The sequence below is a fragment of the Phalacrocorax carbo genome, chromosome 1, assembly GCF_963921805.1.
Source record: "Phalacrocorax carbo chromosome 1, bPhaCar2.1, whole genome shotgun sequence".
NCBI lineage: Eukaryota > Metazoa > Chordata > Aves > Suliformes > Phalacrocoracidae > Phalacrocorax > Phalacrocorax carbo.
The window spans coordinates 158,230,486-158,244,246 of NC_087513.1; the positions used below are offsets into that span (position 1 = coordinate 158,230,486).

Genomic DNA, 13,761 nt, shown 5'->3' on the forward strand with positions numbered 1-13,761 from the left:
CCAGCTGAATTAGAAGGTAATAAAAAGGTTTAATGACTGAATGACTGCAATCCAGAAAGTTTTTTTGAATATAGAAAGCCTTTGCAGCTGAAATCACCTTCAGTTGGTTCCCAGGCCGCTGGATATACACGATGAGCTGGAGGGTTACAAGAAGTAGTCTCAGAGTCTTGTTACAAGTACTCTGTGATACTGAATACTTTCTGAACAAAACCTACCATTTGCGTCCTTTCTTTTTTCTCATGAGAAAGGGAGAAAACACTGATTTCAACCAAGCTCCATTCTGTTTCCTCTGGGAGTCAGAAGCATACCAGCTGTACCAGTACTGCAAGCTGAATAGCACTACTGATAGTATCTAACTTTTATATAAGTCTTTTCTTCAGTACATCTCAAAGGATAACCCTGTCCGATCTCTCACACAACTGTCAGGTTCCTAAGTTAGTGGCATACTGCCATGCCTGCATGAACATGAGCTGAGTTCATGCTAGAAGCTAAAAACATCCACATGCAAGTTCTCTAGTTTGAGATGGTTTGGCAGGGGAGCGTGGGATAGGTGTATCACCAGAAGAATTATGCCTCAGATTGAAATCACCCTTCTTATATTGACATGTAAAATGATTTGTGTCATTGAAGGCTGTTATTCTAGCTGCCTGCCCGCTCACCAGGGAAAAGTAGTTGCAATGCCTTAGACAAGCTTAAGTGGGTAGATGGTTTGACTGAGGCTCAGAGTGCTTGATAAAGGAGGCCAGTATGTTTTTAATGATGGGGGCAGGTTGGCAAAGACAGGTAAAATAGTTTGTCCAAGGGTGCCTGCAAAGCTGACTGAAAAAACAGGGCTCAAACTCTGGTTTCCTGAGTCGCAGTCCTATACTTTATCAATATGTCATTCTGATTGCTGCATTTTAAAGATCTGATTGCTAACAGATTTAGGAGACTGCCATTGATATATTGCTTTTGTCTAGAAATAGGTAACCAGCATATAACACCTCTCGGTACAGCAGCCAGAAGTTAAGTTGAATGTCAATTGAAAGCTGATAACTAAGCTTTAAAATACTGGGTAAGACACAGCAGCTTTGCCACAAAATGTTAAATGAGCTTCCTCAAATTAGGAATGTTATAAACAGGGTTTAACCAGAAAGTTTATCAATATTTTATAAATCTCCATTTTGTGATGCACCTTTGTATGTAGGTAGCAGGTAAATAATGCAGTAAATCTTTTCTGTGTAATTATACTATTTTATTGTACACATTCATTGATATTTTACTTGCAGATATTATTATGCAGCCTGTCCTGTTGGTTCCTGAAATCTATCATTACAAAAATCACAAAAGCAGAGCAGTTTGGCATCTACTGTATAATTAGTACCACTTAATTTGCAGTCTATAAGTGATGCATATTTGAATTTGATAATTTATTTTGTATTTTTTCTCTTTAAGGAAGAAGGGAGGGTTTTTACAATTTTATTACTGGGTGAAGACCAAACTGTCCTAATCAGACATGAGTTAATAGTTTTTTGTACTGTGAGGTCTATGCCAAGTAGGTATTTTCATATTTGGAAACCCCCTTAATTTTGATCATACCTTGCTCCCACTTTTATAAATGGCTTTGGCTTTAAAGGGATGAAAATCAGAAAGATGATAGTGTAAGTTTTGGTACTTGACAATATAATTATTTGACAAGTTTTCTTTTTTTTTTAGTTTTGAGGTGTTGTGTTTATCCATTTTATGTATGCTTCTGTGTGAGTATGTATATATTCTGTAAGGAAGAACACAGTTATAGACTACTGATAAATATGGCTTGAAGTAATCTTGTCAAGATAATCTAAGCCATCCACTTCCGATGTGATGCAGACTTCACAATCTTTTCAGGCCATCTATTGCACTGCTTCATTGTCTGTACTCTTAGGAAGGTTTTCCTACAGTATAACCTAAATATTTCTTTTTTTGCAATTTAAGATCATAATTTCTCACTTTATTCTCTACTGACATAGAGAAAAAATTAAAAAAGCTTTTCCACATCTTCCAAGACTATCACTATGCTTCTTCTACCCTCTATGGCCCTGCTGGGCCATATAGCTCCAAATGTTTCAGTTTTTTGCTATAGGACTTATATTTTATACCTTAAATTATTCTTATTGTTGTTCTCTACACTTTCTCCAGCTGATTCACCTCTTTGTTGAAGTGCAGTACTGACAGAATACCCCAGCTATTACTTTATGTGTTTTTAAGTTTTATTAGAGTTTCTGCATCCCAGTGAGATGTTTTCCATTTTCAGAACAGCATGTTGTGGGTGATTCATGTGTTTTTCTGATTTGTTACAGCCCTGTGTCCTTTTGAAAGAGCTGCCATCACTGTTTCCCATCCTTTATTTGCTTACTTGATTATTTCTTTTTAAATGTAGACCCTTGAATTTGTCTCTGTTGAATAGCATACTTACTTTTTTTTTTGCAAAGATAATCTAGAATTTTAATTCTTTCCCCCTGAATACTTTCAGTGCCTCTTAGCTTACTTTTATGTGAAATTTCATAAGTATAATTTATTTTCTATCAACCTGGTCAAGAGTGAAAAAATAAATAGAACCAGACCAAGATAAGACTCTGTTGGCACCTCATTTCACAGTCTTCTTTTCTGACAATGTTTCATTGATAGCTGCTCATAAGGACACTTAACAAATGGTTTTGCACCCATCACACAGTAGTTTCACCTAACTGTATTTCTGTATGTTGTCATGGTAAGACAATGTTAAAAGCCTTTTAAAATCAAGATGTAGACCATTAAGTGCTTCTCCTCTCTTTACAAAACCTGCTTCCATTCTGCATTTGTACAGCAATAATACAGTAAGGTTTGTGGCATAGGTTCTCCAGTGCCTGCACCCTTTCAATATGTATTAATAATATACACCTAATGTTTGTGAAGGTAGTTTTACAAACATGGGCCACATCAGTATATGTTTACAGCTAATGCCTCTGTTCTTCAATGTGTGTATTTCTGGATTGGAAGTAGAATGAAATTAACACCAATCGGTTTTGCCAACTTTTCCAGTGTAATCTCTAATGAGAGTGGGAGTACTAAAAGCTGGGGCAGTTCTGCCTGGCTATACTTCTAGGAAAGTCATGAGCAACAGTCACAGAGGTCTGTCTTAGAACTGTGAAACCGGAGAATTAATGAAACATTGAGTGGAGAACCAATTAGTTAATGCCTCAGTACCCCAAATCCCTTTCTCTGTGAAGTTCTGAAATGGGAGGAAAAATAGTAGAGAAAGAATAATCTCCCCCCCTTGGTGAGATGACTTCAGATGTTTCAGGTTCCAGCTGATGGGAGGCTACAAGAACTTCCTGCTTTGTTCTAGTAAGTTGCTCATGAACTCCGTAGAAACCCGAGTACTATTTCCAACAGTTTGACACAGAACTTGACTTCTTAAGTAGGTGTTGTTCTTACACAGTGGGAGCCTTCATATTAAATGAAGACTTTTATCCATTGGGATGCTTGAAAGATATTTCAAATGCTAGCTGTGGGGCTGAGTGGGAGTGAGAGAAAGGATATGAATGAAAGGCGTGGCTGGCTGTGCGGATGTGGGTAGCAAAGCTCCTTACTATTGACTATACCTGTATGGTACTGTCAAGCTCTTCTCTCTCAGACTTCTTAGATGATTTTGATTCAGGCTCCTATAAAAAGGTTGGTGTTTCCTTAATATTAGAACAGACTCCAGCCTTGTCTCCCACTGAGAGCATCACATGCATTCACAGTTGGCCTGTTTATTCTTTCTAATTTTATGCTCTGCTTTGTGTTTTTCCTAGCTGTGTTTAATTCCATAGGGTGTAGCTGGAAGGATGACAGTATCACGAAGTGTGCAAACAATGTGGAGCTAAATATTAGGAAAAATTACCTTTGTTTTGTGAATAAACCCTAGTAATTGTACAGCTCTTTAGGCATGTGACTGTATTTGCATAAGTATTTTCATCTGATATCTCTAAAAAGCATAAATATAATTGTTGAATTAAATAAAAGCATGCAAGACCTGTCAGTTGGAGAACTATGACAAGTACTTCTGCCTTCTGTGTCGCTGGTTATCTGAGTGCACATCTACTTTTAGTCAATATTTGATGTGGCAGTAATTGCTATTAGAGCCACACTAAGGATGTTGGTAGAGCTGTCTATGTGGGTGCCACTGGAAAGGGTGCCACATGGACACAAATGTGCCAAAACCCATGCTGTTAGTGGTTCCTAGGCAGTTCTCCTTACCTCTACTTTCCACACAGTACAGATCCTTTTGCATTCAGATTTTTGTAACATCTGTCTAGTAATCATTCCACAGGCCTCATGGGTACAATCATCTGTAATCATCTACAGATGTACACTTGCAGCTAGCTACATTACTGATCTTACTCTTCATGTAATCCTACAGAATGGTTTTTTCATGATTTACAGTGCTACATATTGCTTCAAATATTCTCAAAAGGAAAAGGAAGTCCAGAATGAAAGGTGCTAAAAATCAAAAAAATATTCTACAAAGGGAAGGAAGTTTTCTGCCACGAAAGATCATTTTGAAAGGAGAAGGAGGAGATCTTATGCTATGCTGTATCATCAACCCATCTGTCATTTGCTAGGGCCAGTACCCTATTAAATGATATTAATGACATCTTGTACCTGCAGAGAGTATTTAACAAAGACTACCATATTAATGTCCGGTTTACGTACAAGAGATAAACACACACAAGTTGTATCTTGGAGGCAAATAATGAAATTTAAATGGTAAGGAATGCTTCAAAGCACTTATACAAAAATTACGTCTGTATTAAACCTTACTTGCCTTACAGTAGAAGTGAACACTGTTCAATGGCACAATGACCCAGCAAAATCATCTTATTACATGTGCTGTAAAATAGCAATAGAGCTTTAGGTCTCAAATATCTCCCACTTCCATTATAAGGCCTTTTCCATTATAATATGTGATGCAGAATTGAAATATTCTTGGCATGCCTACAGTTTAGAGTCTTTTTTAAAATTGGAAATTAGAATAAAAGGTTTGATATGTCACTGAAAAATGTCTGCCATGATTAGATTAAAAGTGAGCCTGATTTAGTGTTTGTTAAAGGAAACATCACCATGGGACCAAAGTCAGCTTCCTCAATTCACTTATAGGTATTGTTTTGTCCCTTGTACAGGGATCAAAATAGCCCCTTTGTTTACCCATAAGTTAAAATTTTATCTACCAAACACAGGAGTTACATTGGTTCTCTTAGGAGTTCTTTTATGATGGGGAGAAGACTTGTGAGTGTGAGAAAGCATTGCTCTTAGACTGGAAAAAGGTTGGGGTGGCATTAGGTCCATTGCTTAGAAGGAAGAAATCAAGGTTAGGATAGTATGCTGTGAATCTGGATTTTGTGCCTCACTGGAAAGGGAGGAAAGATGCTCACATTGATCTGGAATAAAAGCTGAAGAGTCAACCTAAATCATATCTCCAGTTAGGAACTCCTAGTAAGAGCAAACATTCAGAGCTACAAGTCCATTTGTTTATGTGGATGCCTATATAATGAATTTGGCTGCAGGAGGCCGATACAGGTTCTTAAAGAGAAAGTAGAAGTGACCCATGTTTTTATATAGTAGTACAGTGGCCAAAGTGAGACACTTGCATTCTGGAAGGATGCCCTACTCACCCCCCTGCAGGGGCTGGGGCAGAGCATGCTCCCTTCCACCTCCCTCCCTCTGAGTCTGCAGCAGCAGGAATTCTTGGCCTCAGAGGACAGTGAGCAACACAAGACTGGTGACTAGAAGGAGTACTATAAAGCCCTGCTCCTTGTAATTTTTCTGTGACGTTATTTCAAGTTTTTCTCCATGGACTGCCTAACACAAAAAATGTATAAAACCACCTTAAAGTTTAGGAGGCTGAACGTTAACTAGACATACCAGCGTAAAAGAAAACACTTAAAAATCCAACGTGCCATTCCTGCTGTCACTGGATGAAAAAAAGATCCTGTCACTGGTGGCAGAGGCTGACCTTTTCATTTGTCCATCACTCCATGCCCACCTGACACACTTGTCTCTTGGTGGCTGTATTAGCAGCCACCCGGTCTTTCCAGTTCCCTGGCATGGGCAAAAGAAGCATGTAGATTATAACTGATTAGTTGTCAAGTTGTCCTAGACGACTGCCTACTTTGCCAGCTCCAAGACTTCCAGGTCCATGAAGAACAGTGAATTATGAGTTGATGAACAAAATAAAAATTACATTTGGAGGTTATTTGTCCAAAGTAGGAGACACAACTGATAGTGAAAAGGATTGCAAGGATGTTTTCAGCCTCCTGTATGCCTCCTTCGTCCCCCCACTGCCTGTTCACAGAGTCATGTCCACCTGAATGAAGCCAGAGTCATTTTGTACATAGATGGCCAGAAATACAGATCCTCATCAACACCAGAGCCTGACTCCCTTGGCTCTGAGTCAGTTGATATCTGGGATGACAGAAAGCAATGAGGGGATGTAATTGTTAAGTCAGAGCCTCCATTTAATTGTACCTGTTAAAGCCTGAGGGATTGAGCTCTTATGAAAGAAGTATTGGCTTAGTAATGATTTAATCAAAGTTTGTGGTCAGACTCTTTAATTCTACAGATGATATGTACGCTTGATATACGTATAGAGTCTTAACACCCTGTTTATCCTAGCAAGTGCATCATAGTATTAAATGCTTTCATAAGCAGGTCTAATCTTATTCCACTTATACAGCTCTTTGATTCAGGCATTTGCATGCAAAGTGCCTAATAAGGAGGCCTTCATCCATGACCGCAGCCTGTGGAGTTACCATGTGGTAACGTGAGAAGTGATAACAAAGTTAATGTGTGAAGGTGTCAGAATGTAATTAGGGAAACCATTCAGACTGTCTAGTGATAGAACTGTTTTCTAAATATGAGCCAAAATGACTTAAAGCATGCCCCATTAGTCCATTGATTGAGAAACCAGTGAAAATAATTATTTCAAAAACAGTGATATATTTTTGGTTTTCTCACTAGAATTCCATCTTAGGCCTCGCAGACAGAGAGCAATAAGGCCCTGATCCCAGCTGAGGCACGGTCATGGCCAAAAGAGTCTTTACTGAGGGAATTTCACTTATTTGTTTTACTGCCAATTAACATAAATTTATAACCACTCATTCAGGTATTAAGAAGTAAGGAAGACAAACAGTTAAAGATACGCTTAGGGAAAACATCTTTCTTCCTTTGCCTGTCTCAACTTCAGTCCACATACCTCTCCTCCCCATGTCCTAGTCCTCACTCCTCTGCTTTGGCAGCATGGGGGGTGGGGAGTGGCGCAGGAAGCTGGGGTTGGTGCATAGTAGTTTCTTTTTGTTGCTACTCCTTGTTTCTTACTCTTCTGCTGCTGCTTCTTCCTTTTTAATCATCTCCTCTGCTCCAGAATGGGCTTAGCCATGGGCTGCAGTCCCTTGACAGGAGTCCCTGCTCTCCTGTGCCCCCTGCTACCAAAAGCCTGCCAGTTATGCCCACTCCAGGCACCTAAATAAACCCACACGTGACAGCTTAGACCACCTTTACTTAGGCACCTTCAAAAGGTATACAAGTTTTTGGTGAGCACAGGAGTAAAGAAAACAGTTCATATGCCCTGCGCACGTGAGAACAGTTTGCAGGCCTCATTGTGTTGTTCCTCTTGGGAAATAATTCTAGTCACGAAGGATGTGAACGCTGTGAGGAGTGAAGCATGGCTATGTGAATAAGGTAAATGAGTTCAGTTTGTTCTTGAGATATAATGAAAAATTTGAAAGGGGGTCAACTAATAAATCCCTGTTTAGGCTTAAGGCACAATACTGTTTTCACTGGTTGCAGCTTCTTAAGGACCTGCTTACAAGGCCGTTTGTTGCTCATCAGAAAGAGTTTAATAACAGAAGGCTTTGGGGGTTTTGTTTTTCCTCTGGCGTTTCTTTTTATTTGGCAGGTAATGTACTAATGAAATTCAGTGGTTGGAAGTTGAATGTAGACAAATATATTTAGAAGAACATGAACATTTTGTAGCAGTAAGTGTCACTACCTATAAAAATAATCACCAGGAAGTCAAAGTGAAATTATTTGATATCTTTACTAAAACCATGCTAGAGCCCATACATAAGTCACTGGATTTGGTGTGGGAAATGCTTGGTGAAAATCTTAGCTTTTTTTGCTATACAAATTAATTTTAAATTCTTCTCATTTAATGCTGGATTGATTTATCCCAGTGGTTCCTTTGGGCCTTAGGACTGATTTTGTGTACTATTAATTCTTTAGCTTGACAGTTTTGTCTAAGTCTCGTGTGTGGCTGAGAAGTGAATGGCCTGTAGTCATAGTGTAGGAGAAGTAGTCTTCATCTTTTGCTTTGTGTTTTTCTAACTATGGTTCTGATACCTTGATACGTTAAACAAAAGATAACAGAAAAGAAGTAATGCCAACCTACCATGGTCAATAGGTTAGTATTTTCTTTCACTGTAAATACCTGTGCTGTATTTTAGCATTTAGATTGTGAAGTGTTGTTTGACTTTACTCCTGGTTTTACATTTTCCTGTTCTCAAACATTACTTAATGATTCTAAACCTGTTCTTCCTCCCCTGCAGTGAAAAATGCAGAGCTACAATATATTCAGTTTTCACAGAATATGAAAAAGCATCTTTTGACACAATATTCCTCTCTCTCAATGCTCATCTTTAATTCCACTCACTGTTTAGCCGCTTTTTCCTTTGAGGTTCCAAATGCCAGTTTGCATAGAGGCTTAGCTTCAGAAAGCACAATAATGACCATCTTTCTATAAGTACTTTACCCACAACCACCCTTTTCCATTATGCTCTTCAGCAGAATGTTTAATTTTTTCCATCATGTGAGTCTGAAAGCATTGGAAGCTCTGTTCATCTTACATTACACTTGCTTGTGTTCTTCTTTAGTATTATATCTTGTATAGGATACAAGATAATATCTTTTAGATAGATCTTTCTCTCACTGAAATTTTCTTGATACATAAAGTAGAAACAATGTTTTAGGGACTTCTGTCATGATCCAAAGCAATAAAGGTAGCTTTTCCTTGATGATTTTTTTTTCTCAGAAATTCTATATTTTTATTCTATTTACCAAGTCATGTCTTTTTAGATGCCTTGTTATGTGCTGCCTCTCATGCTTTTATGTCACCAAGGTGGCTGAGTTGCCACTTTTTCCTTCCCTCAAGGAAGTTTCTCATTTGAATGCCTTATCCTTCATGTGCAATTCATATCATTATTAACATACTAACCAAAAAATTAAAACAGTTTCAGGCATTCTGGTCCATCCTTCCGCTGCTGCTGACATGCTCAGTAGTTTAGTTGAGATCTTAACCTTAAAATAGAAAATAGGATTGATGCAATCTTGAACTGACAGAACTGAGAGATTTGGCAATGCAATGTGTAGAAAATTCATTTTGCTATTAAAGAATTACACAGGCTTGTCTAAGAAGCAAGATGACATGATTTAGTTCTCAAACTGGTGCACCAAGGAAGAACTGTTGCTTATGAGCAGAAACAGAACTGAAGACGACTAGGCAAACTTCATTTACCAGAATGTGCTTATATGACACAAATATTTCCAGCCTTGGCAGTGTCCACAGGACATGCATATCTTGCATTGCACAGTAAAGCAGAGTCTGGTAAACCAACACCTTGCAGACAAACAGACAACAATAATTTTTTCCCCTTGACCTATCTCCATATTCAGCAAAGTAGACTTTATATTTTGGTCCTGTTTCTGTGCCTTTTGAATAAAAAATACTAGCAAAAACTTTAAAATTAGCCACATAATTTTCCAAGTAGGTCACCAGTTCTGTAGTTGCCACAGCTGTGGTGGTGTGGTGGTGGTCCACTGTTTCTATGGCTTGGCAAGGATATTCCACCTTATGCTTGTCACTTCTCCCCTTTAAATGAATGCTTATGGACTATTTTTATGTGTACTTTAGCTCATCTCCAAAAGGTGTCTCTGTTTTTTTCAGATACAATGCTGTCGGAACATTTGTGCTGCTGCATTAGGTAGGCTCGAAGATGCTCATACTCGGTTGTTGCCTCTGTGAAGTTATTTCTTGATTTGGAGGCAGCCCTGTCCTTATTATACCTGTTTTCTCCATTTAGATTTAAGTTAATTTGAGGTTTCATAAGCCTCATAACCACAACACCAATTTTTAAGCCTCATAACCACAACACCAATTTTTAAGCCATTTCCCAGGATGACTGGCTAGCAGCCGACTGGTTTTAGAAATGCTGATATGTAGTTTATGATATAAACTAAGTATGGAGTTTTCTTCTGAGCAGACACTGAGTCATTGGCCCTTATTTGCTGATTTCCCTTGATCATGAATATACTGTTTATCCTTTGCAAATCACTTGCTCCTGCAGCCTGACAGGACAGGGTTTATAACCCTCTATTAACTATACATGTAAGTGAATATCCATCTACATTATACTTGGAAAATACAGTTTTTCTTACTTAAAAGTTATGCAGTAAGGTTTGTAAAAAGCAGAAAAATACCTGTGACTCACTATTTCTTCCTGATAGTGATGAGATATGGCAGTTACCAAACAACTTGTGGGTGATAGGGGTTTTAGGGTGAGTGACAGTTAGCTCAGTTTAGCAAAAATTCTGTGGCACATGACAAAATTAACGTTGCTGTAGAAGGACCGAACATGCCTTTCAGACCTGAGGACTTGATGAGCCTCCCACTGAAGAGGTGTAGTTTGCCAGATGTCTTCAGGTTATTTCAGTTTTGTTCTTTAGCGTGGGAATTCCATCTAAACAAGCAGAACCATTTTAAAATGGAGGTTCTCTTATGTAAGGCAGCGCTAGTCAGTGCGTTTGCATGGATTGTGGATGTATGTGGAAAGGAGGCAACAGGTCATCTCATGGTTTGCAGGGAACACAATGCCAAAATGATCAGGCTCTAGCAGGGAGCATGTTTCTTGAAAATGTTCAGTCCCTTCAAGCTCTCTGAATTCTTACTGTTGCTGAAGGGAGTCACATCTGTTGTATCATTGTTGTGTGGGTGATATAGATTAAGTTTTAACGGAGAATGTATTAGCAAAGAACCTTTCATGAGAAACTTTTAGCAGATTAGAAACTGTGTCTTAAATACATTATGTAAGGCCCTGAATTTTCAGTGGAAAGCCAATGAGCTTTATTTAAAGGCTATATCTCAGCTGTTGGACCTGCGTGTCTGAGGTCCTGGTCTTGTATTCCCTGGCTGTGTCATTACCTTATACCAGAGAGATACTTCATTGCTACTCCTTTATTCCTGCTTAATTTCTGTGGGAGAAGGAATGCCGATATGTAGACCAGAGGGCAGCTCCAGTCTCCCCCAGCACTGAGCACCAGTGTTGTGTCACTCCACAGCACACACTGACTGCTTAAACTGGTTTTACTACATGGGTCCAAGGGTACAACCAAGATGTAAATATTGGCTGTCACTGCTGGACACAGTGGGCTCTGTCTTTCTGTGTTGGAAGAGTAACAGAGATACATAAACCCACAGATTTTCAAAAAAGGTTACTAAGACAATTATTCTGATTTTAGACAACTGAATAAGTGGCCTGAATTTGTGTGTGGGGTGAAGCAGGATGCTCCAGTTAACACCCTTAGCTATTTGATGTCTCTGTGTGCTTGCCACTTTTCTCCATGAAGCCATTTTAGTTACCTAGTTAATTAAGACTTTTTATTTTTTTTAAAGCAATAGTTTAGAGACGCAAAAAAAATTGTACAAATAATGTTCATTGAATTAGCTCTGTTACACTAACAAATGGTGTGTGGGAAGTTTTAGAGTTTTGGAAACTTAGAGTAATTTGAGCAGCCCTCCAGAATTTTAATTTATTGCTGTGTTAATCCCAAAGTAATTGAGTCTTGCATTAAACCAGGCAACCAGGTGAAACTAATGTGAATAGATTAGTTTCGTTGTCTTTTACTGACAGTCAAAGAAAACTTTACTGCTGCTGAGAGAATTCCATGAAACGTACTTTCCCCTGCCATTTCAGGGTGTTCTTTTTTAGTTTCAGCAGCTAAATACTTGGATCTACAATGGAATAAAACAACTTTCCAGAAATTTTTACTTTTTCTTTTGTTCCTAATTTTGTTTGTAATTGTGCATCTTTCCTGGTGGCCACCTTTTACTGCTATAATGTAATGACCTGTCTGACATCTGTGCTGTGCGCTCCCTCCTATCTCTCTTTCATTCCCACCTGCGCCTGGGAATGGAGAAAAAATGGTTTGCACGCTGAACCAGTATGTTTTGATTACATTTCATTTTGAAAGCAAGTATTTTGAAGTTGTCCTTCTAATATACCTTCTGATTAGTACTTGCATGATAGGGATAGCAATGTTAAAAAAATAAAATCCTACTTGCTGATGTTAAGTAAAACGCCCATAAACTGTCACTGATCATAAGCTGAAGAGATGGAAGAGCAAAGTGGGGCAGAAAGGCTGTCTTAATTGAAGGGTATAAGTAAATGAAAATAGAGGCAGGTCAAATGAAAGATTTAATTGCATCTTGTTATGTTTTTTCCTACTGTAAGCTATATCACCTCAGACATATTGATCCCTTATTGATGTACAACTTCATCTGCTGTTTCTTAATTTATCTCAAATAGCATAGTCTTAAATTCTGTGTAGGTTTTCCCCTGCGATTAGTAGGAGATCACAAGAATAATAATAAAAAAATTGAAAATTCAGTAGAGCTCACCGGCATGAGCACAGCTGTTGGCTTCTTACTGTACCACCTAAATATGCCCGCCCCTTGCTCCTTACTGCTTTGTGCCTTGAGAGGGCTTATTTGCTCCAACGTAAGTGTTTAAGGAGTCCTGGAATTGAGTTTGCTGGGGAACGTGGTGCTGGAGACATTGTAACTGGCTCTAAAGGGCCCAAGCTCGCAGAGGGCAGCCTTTCCCCTGTGTCCCCCAGAGAGTCTGCCATGTGTCAGCGCTCGCTGCTGCAGATTGAGAGTTAAATGTAGTTTAAGTACTGTTTCTGTAGATGACCTTCTTATGCCTACTTTCTGCTGCCCCTGCTCCAGCATAGCAAGGCCTCCCTGCATGATTGTGAGATGATACACAGTTTGTGAAGGCGAAGGAGGAAATATGCTTTTGTACTGCTGCTACTGTTTCCTTATAATTCCTATGGGAAGCATGAGTTAAAACACTCAGGTCTATTATCTACAGTGACATTTCTTTTTCCTCTAATACAAAATGGTAACCGAACAGTCAGATAAGTTTGAGAGGCTAAGTAAAGCAGTCAGGGGACACAGGAGTGCTAGGAATTAAGACCATCTCCTTAATGAGGATTTACTAAGAAAATAAATAGAAAGAGCTGCTTCAAGTAAAAACAACCTCCCAGCCCACCAGTGTGCACTCTTCATGAGAATTGAAGAAAGGCTTATGTCAAAGACAATAACTGTTTGTGTGCATACTACTCAACAACTCACAGTCTGACAAGGAACAGAGAACAATGTGAAAAAATAGGAAGAGGAGTTAAAGGTGTGACAGTGGTGTGAACAGCCCTGAAACAAAAGGCGTGACTAATTTCAGCCAGCTAAGGAGCAGGAAGCTCTTAGCCAATAGGCAAAGCATGAAGTTAGGCAATTAGAAACCTGTCATTCCATACCAAGAAAATTAGATCCTATCGGTTTAATTATCAGTCAGTGCCATTAAGACAATATAGCTCTGCATAATGAAAGCTGCAGTTACTGGGTAATAGAGGTAATTGTTTTCGCAGTGGAAGATTTTCTCTTTCAGACAA

The 13,761-nt window shown here is 38.8% G+C and overlaps 1 protein-coding gene across 1 annotated transcript in view; it reads left to right on the forward strand.

Moving 5' to 3' along the window:
- The window catches only part of NALCN (sodium leak channel, non-selective), a 247,593-nt gene that overhangs the window by 56,550 nt on the left and 177,282 nt on the right, over positions 1 to 13,761 (forward strand). The gene's annotated exons all lie outside the window — the stretch shown is intronic.